This window comes from Chrysochloris asiatica, unplaced genomic scaffold, assembly GCF_000296735.1.
Source record: "Chrysochloris asiatica unplaced genomic scaffold, ChrAsi1.0 scaffold00077, whole genome shotgun sequence".
NCBI classification, from domain to species: domain Eukaryota; kingdom Metazoa; phylum Chordata; class Mammalia; order Afrosoricida; family Chrysochloridae; genus Chrysochloris; species Chrysochloris asiatica.
Genome location: NW_006408595.1, coordinates 13,649,952 through 13,657,240, shown reverse-complemented (window position 1 = coordinate 13,657,240; position 7,289 = coordinate 13,649,952).

Sequence of the window (7,289 nt, the reverse complement as noted above, 5' to 3'; positions counted from 1 at the left end):
AATAAATAAATAAATAAAATAAAATAAAAGCTATTAACACCTAAAAATAGTCGTACTTATTCCCAGCCTTTACTTTCGTCCCATCCACAAAATGAAGACTACGTAGCTTCTATCTGCAGGTTCTTCTCCATAGCCATACTCTTGTCCCCAGTCTGATACTGAGTTTATTTCCCCTTTTGGATAACTCAACTCCTGGATTGTTTCTCTCTTGGCCACATTTCCAATGACCCATGGCACAGATTTTCCCTGTGATGGGTCCTAGTTATTACAGGCCTAACTTGTCAGGTGGAGGAGCCTCCCAGTAGAGACCAGTTACATTCATTGTCATTTGTTTTTGGAGGCCAACATCTTCCTAGGAATTATCACTCAGTATTAGCGTAGTGGTTATGAATCGGGCTGCGAACCACAAGGTCAGCAGTTCAAAACTACCAGCTGTCCCATGGGAGAAAGATGAGGCTTTCTGCTCCCATAAAGATTTACAGCCTTGGAAACCCTGTACAGGGTGGCTATGAGTCAGAGCAGACTCCACGGCACATAACCACCACCACCATAGCCAATTAGCCCCAGTTGATGAACATATGGTCTTCTTCACAAAAGAATGCCAACTTCAAAAAAAGCAGAAAAGATGGTAAAACAAAACACCTAACTTGATTACAGTTGAGTCTATTCTGACACAAGGGGACGTGATGTGTGTCAGAGTAGAAATGTGCTTCATTAGGGTTTCCAGTGGCTGACGTTTTAGATGTAGATAACCTTTCTTCTTAGGTACTTCAAGGTGGACTCAAGTCACCAACCTTAACAACCAAGCACTTACAGTTTGTACTACAGAGGGCTACTAGAAGGAATGGTGGTGGTGATTATGTGCTGTTGAGCCTGTTTCAAATCATAGCGATCTTGTATGGGGTTTCTGAGGCTGTAAATCTTAACGGGAGCAGAAAAATCTCATCTTTCTGTTACAAAGCAGCTGGTAGATTTAAACTGCTGACCTTGAGGTTAGCAATCCAAATTACAACCCACTATGTTACCAAGGCTCACTATTTTGTGCCTCTAGTGAAGTAAATGTTTCAGGCAAGAGGTTAAAATCATAACACAATTGATGAGGAATTAGAATATCTACGTGGTAACAATGCAGCATTCCACAGAATACTTGCTGGTCATGAGTGGGAAACAGAACTTTAAAAGGGAGGTTCTACTGTAACTCCTTTTGCTTGGTAATCAATCTTTGAATTTAATGTTGAGAAAGCTGACTTAGGTGCCTCTGTTCTGATATAGCATGAAGGATGTATGCATTCCTCCCATGTTACATAAATTGAATCTAATCAAACCTTCAGATCTAGCACTTATATAGAGAGAGTAAAGTAAAGTTAAATTACACCATGAAGAAATCATCAGGTGAATTCAGGATGTGGGATTTTCTACAGGACAAGTTTTCCAACAAGTCAATGTTACAGAAAAAAGAAGGGAGGTGGGTGGGGGTGAGTTTTGTTCTAGATTAAAAGAGATTCAAGACACATACTAACTAATGCAATGTGTGACCCTTTAGTGGATTACCAGGGACACAAACAACTGTAGAAAATGTTTTGAGGATTAGGTAGGAGATGATTTTAGTAAGTTTTTGTCAATTTTGTTAGATGTGATTATAATAATCTTGTGATTATATAGGAAAATGTCCTTAAGGGTAAAATACTATGAAGTAATTTGCTTTAAAATATTTCAGAAAAAAAAATATTTTTTTCAATGTGGCAAAATGTTGGTAGTGGTGGCAGTGTGTGGTGGAATCTGTTCTGACTCATAGCAACTCAGTATAGGGTTTATGAGACTGTAAATCTTTATGGAAGCAGGAAGTTCTTTTAGCCTGTCTGCGAATGCCCAAAGGGCACATTCTGAAAGCCAGTCTCCTGCCCATTGACACTCAGCTTTACTCAGTCCATGGGCCTAGAGCCTGAAGCTGCTCTGTCTCTTCATGCCACTGCCTCTGCTGTTCCCTCTTGACTCATGTTCTTCCTTCTTTTTTTCTTTTAAAGTAAGCTTGTTTATTTCATGCAGAACGTCTCAGAGCCTCTAACTCATTAAAGGTCATGGTGAATGCCTACCAGGGCAGTGAGGATGAATCTTTTTGCAAACTTTTGTTATGCCCAGAGTTCCGGGGTCCCCAATGACTACCCAGGAGCCATAACCGATGTAAATACATAAGGGTTGTTTATTCAAGCTCGAGCCACATCCAACACAGCGGATTAGGGAAAGAGCCCCGAGCTCCCTGTTAGTGGGGTTTTTATAGATTTTTACAAACAGATTCGGGGGTCTTCTACCTAACTTCTCCAGGATTGGTTTACACTTGGTAAGGTACGGGATTACACAATTTGATTGGCCACTACCTATAGCTAGAATAGCTTCATTAGGATAAGGAGGACGTTTGTTAGCTAGGACAGTTTAATTAGGGTAAGGAAGACATACATTATCTAGCCTTGGGTTTGTCAGGAGAGTTTATCTCTACTTTTATGGCTTGTAGGGGAAGGGGGTCATCTCCGTCTGGTACTAACTGACCAGGCACATTCCTGAGACAGGGAGATGTGCTTTAGCCTAGGTAGAAAATGGAGTTTTCTTCTTAGGGTCCCACATTTTCATCCTCGTATAATGCATGTGCAGTAATGTTCAAAGGAACATGTTTTAGGACATGCTTCTTCAAGAGTTAATGAATATAGCTTTATGGAAAGCTATCAATAAATTTAGCACACAGAAGAAGGACAAAAATGTGGGAATGAGAATATTGTTTCTAGAGTTTATCGAAATAAACTCTAGAAGTTTGAAACAATGTTAAACCAACCTTTCTCTGATATAAGTCTTAATGATCTGAGTTTTCAAATCAACTTACTCTTGCAGAATTCATGAATACAACATTGTCAAAAAGATAGAGCTGCCACGTTATACAACTCCAGAATTCAATTTGAATGGTGTCTCCTAAAGTCTTGCAATGTGGGGTCCCTATAAAGAAAGAAGGACTCTGTTGCTGATGCATGGAGAGCCCTCCAGCTAATGACAATGGAAGTTTCATTTGTGTTCCAACGTGGGTCTTTGCTTTACTTGTACATACAAAAAAGAAAAACAGTTATGGCTTGACATTTTTGACCTTCAGTGTCACTTATTATAACTCATTATAGAATTTTGTGAGTAATAGACAATGCTTGCATAATAGCAACTTCATCATACATTTTGCTCTTTGTAATTTTCTGTCTCAATGCCTGAGAACAGAGTCAAGCAAGAGAAACTTTGAGGGCTGCCATTTCTTATGGCTGGAAAATAGGCAAGATGAACCTTGCATTCTAAGTCTTAACAATAGTCGTGAATGCGCTTGTAAAAGCTGAAAAATTGTGGCTCTTTGTATCAGACAATAGCTTGATTGCATTGCTACTTTTCTTGGTTTAAGGAGTAAAGTAACAATAGCAGAAATAGGCATGGATGAAATCACCAGGTTAGAAGATAAAGGCCAGAATATTTATGAAATCAAATGCAAGCACCCATGAAACATGTCCTTGGCTGGGTGAGGTGGGGTGGGGTGGGGTGAGTTAGCTACCCAAGTTGATTTAGGTAAAGCTATAGGAAAGTTCTGTAGATATATTCTGAAGGAAATTAATTCAAACGCTGTTCAATGTTCAATACAAATTGCATTTTTCATTGAGAATACAATGTGAATTTATCATGTTCTTAAGCATTTGGCTTAACATATTTGAGCACCTTCTTTGTCAGGCACTGTGTAACGAGTAAGATGCATGGCGCTCACATTCTAGTCTAGGAGGCCAGCAACGAATGAAATAATTGCTGAATTGCATCATCCAAAGGGACTAAATAGTGCTTTCATAGATATGTTGTTGTCCTTGAGTGCTAGCAAGTCAGTTCCACTCATATCCACCCTGTTTCTGAGGTGTGGCTGGTGGGTTTGAATTGCCAACATTAGGTTAGCAGTCCAGTGCTTACCCTACAGCACCACACCAGGACTCCTTCATAGATATGTTGTTACTATTGTTAAGTGCTGTTGAGTTGATTCCGACTCATAGTGACCTTGTATAGGGTTTCCACGGAGCAGTTGGTGGGTTTGAACTACCGACCTTATGGTTCGCAGTCCAATGATAATCCTGCAGCGCCACACCAGGAGTCTCGTCATAGATATGTTGTTGTTTCTAAGTGCCATCGAGTCAGTTGCGACCCATAGTGACCCAGTATAGGGTTTCCAAGGAGCAGCTGGTGAGCTTGAACCACCAACCTTGCAGTTCAAACGACTTTGCAGTCTGAGGTATTAGCCTACAGCGCATTTTCAAGTGCATGCTCATGGAAGTTCTTGAGAACCTAAGTGCTGTCATTTTGAGAAGTTAAATATTCTGCTTGGAGTCCTGGGGTGGCACTGAGGGTTAATGTGCTGGAATGCAAGGTCAATTTGAACTGCAAGGTCAGTGGTTCAAGCTCACCAGCAGCTCCTCAAACCCTATACAGGATTTCTATGAGTCAGAAGGACTGGATGGCACTTAACAAGAACAAGAAGAAGCTCTCAAGCTCTGCCTGAGGCATCATATACCTCTCCCTTCCTTACTTCCTTCTTAATTATAGCCTTTAGCCATTAGAATGGTAATGGTCTCTTAGCTCTGCTCAAAGCCCAGTTCCTGTTTATGTGGCTTCTGATAAGGAATAGCCTTCCAGGCAAACAGGTATTTGGAGAGTTGATTATATACTCCTTTTGGATGTGTTTTATCAGGGCACCTGACTACCTTGTAACTTAGTGTGAATGTTACAGTGATAAAATTATATAGCCCACTGGCATATTGTGTGAATTAATATTGCATAAGTATTGTTTGTGAAAAATAGTCATTGAACACCATTTAAATCAGTCTAGTTGCTGTGGGTATTCAGGTAGTCAACTTCCTAATAATAAATAAGACTTTATAATTTGGACTCAATCACTCCAGGGCATTGGCCCTAGCTTTCCATGCAATTCTCTCAGGAGATGCATTGTAAAGTGGAGATGGAAAGATGAAGAATTAGATATTCAAAGAACTAGGGGGTAGGGAGTGTAGAACATTCCAAGCAACAAGAATAACAAGTACAAAGACTCAAATGATAAAAGGGCTTGACATGCTATGTGGTTGGAAGCATAAGAACAATGAAGAAAGTTCCAAAAGATAACATCTTAGGGACAGACAGAGCTTGATCATGTGAGACAGTGTGGGGCATAGAAGGATTTGACTCCAAGGTAGTGGTAAATAACTGAAGGCTTTTCAACAGGGAAATAACAGGATCTGACTCTTACGATTATTCTGGTTGCTAGTTGTTTTTGTTTTAGTCGGCAGACACTGGCCTATCTGACAAAGGAAAAGAAGATGCAAATAGCATGAATAAGAAACGAAGTGGGTGACATCACAACAGAGCCAAAATCAGTTATCTAGTCCTGGTGTAGTGCTGGTGGATAAGCAAATGGTCTGCTAACTGCAAAGTCAGTGGTTCAAATTCACCAGTCACTCCACAGAAACCTTATGAATAGGAATAATGGACTCTAAGGCACTTAATGACAACAATGAAGAACTATACCTCACCAATGTTGAAGACCTAGGACAAATGGACTCGATTCTAGAAATACACCATCAGGGGAAAAAAAAGCAGTCCAAGCTCGGGCATGTGTGGAAACACATTTAGTTTCTCTTGGATGTGAATCTAGCTAGTTATAGAGAAATCTGCAAAGTATATTTCTATTCTATTAGGTCTTTGCTTCCTATACCCTCACCTTAAAAAGAAAAATAAACCAAAAAAACTTGTCTAGTGATTTCCAGACACATTCAGCCAGGCTAGTGGACACTATCACCCTCCATTAGTGGGAAAAATAGTTTATTACCAGGAGTACTCATTTTGGTGATCCATTCGGATTCATTGGCAAAGACGTTACTATGTGCCTTGGAGCCGGTTCTGACTCATAGCAACTCTGTACAGGGTTTCTGAGGCTGTAAATCTTTATAGGAGCAGAAAGCCTCATCTTTCTCCCATGGAACAGCTGGTAGTTTTGAACTGCTAACCTTGCGGTTCGCAGCCTGATTCATAACCACTATGCTACCAGAGCTCCTTGGCACAGAGTTTGTCAAATCAAGTGGCATCAAAATGTATATGTGGAACACAGTTCTATTCTACTCTGAAACCTGGGGTCATTATAAGTCAGAACTGTTGTTGTTGTTGTTATGTGCAGTGGAGTCAGTTCCGACTCATAGCGACCCTGTACAGGGTTTCGGAGGCTGTAACTCTTTACAGGAGCAGAAAGCCTCCTCTTTTTCCCACGGAACAGGTGGTAGTTTCGAACTAAGTCATAACTACTCAATGGTAAATGGTTTGGTTTTGGTTGCACTAAAGAGCCATACTGTGGTGACTTGCATGTTGCTGTGATGCTGGGAGCTATGCCACCTGTATTTCAAATACCAGCAGGGTCACCCACCACCAATCATCTATCAATTCGTTGTACTGTGGTGGCTTATGAGTTGGTGTGATTCTGGAAGGTATGCCACAGTATTTTAAATACCAGCAGGTTCAAGCACGGTGGACAAGTTTCAGATGAGCTTCCAGACAAAGACAGACTGGGAAGAAGAAGAGATGAACTACTTCTTAATATTTAGTCACTGAAAACTTTATCAATAGCAGAGAAACACTGTCAGATATAGTGCCGGGAAATGAGCCCCTCAGGTTGGAAGGCACCTAAAATGTGACTGGGGAAGAGTTGCCTCCTTAAAGCAGAGTTGACTGTTATGACGAGAATGTAGTGAAGGGTGTTGGAGTAAAGCCCTTGGGACCTTCATTTGCTGATGGGGAACAAACTCAAAATGAAGAGAAACATCTGTAAACATCTATTAATAATTGGAACATGGAATGTATGAAGTCTGAATCTAGGAAAATTGGAAGTTGTCAGAAGTGAAATAGAACGCATAAACATCGATATCTTAGGCATTAGTAAGCTGAATTGGACAAGTATTGGTCATACGGAATCTGACAACCACATGGTTTACTGTGCCGGGAATGACAAATTGAAAAGTAATGGTGTTGCATTCATTGTCAAAAAGAACATATCCAGATCAGTCATGAGGTACAATGCTGTCTGTGATAAGATAATATGCATGCGCCTGCAGGGAACCCCAGTTAATACCACTATTATTCAAATTTACTCACCAACTACTAAAGCTAGTGAGGATGAAATAGAAGAATTCTACCAACTTCTTCAATCTGAAATTGATCAAACATGCAATCAAGATGTATTGATCATTACCTGT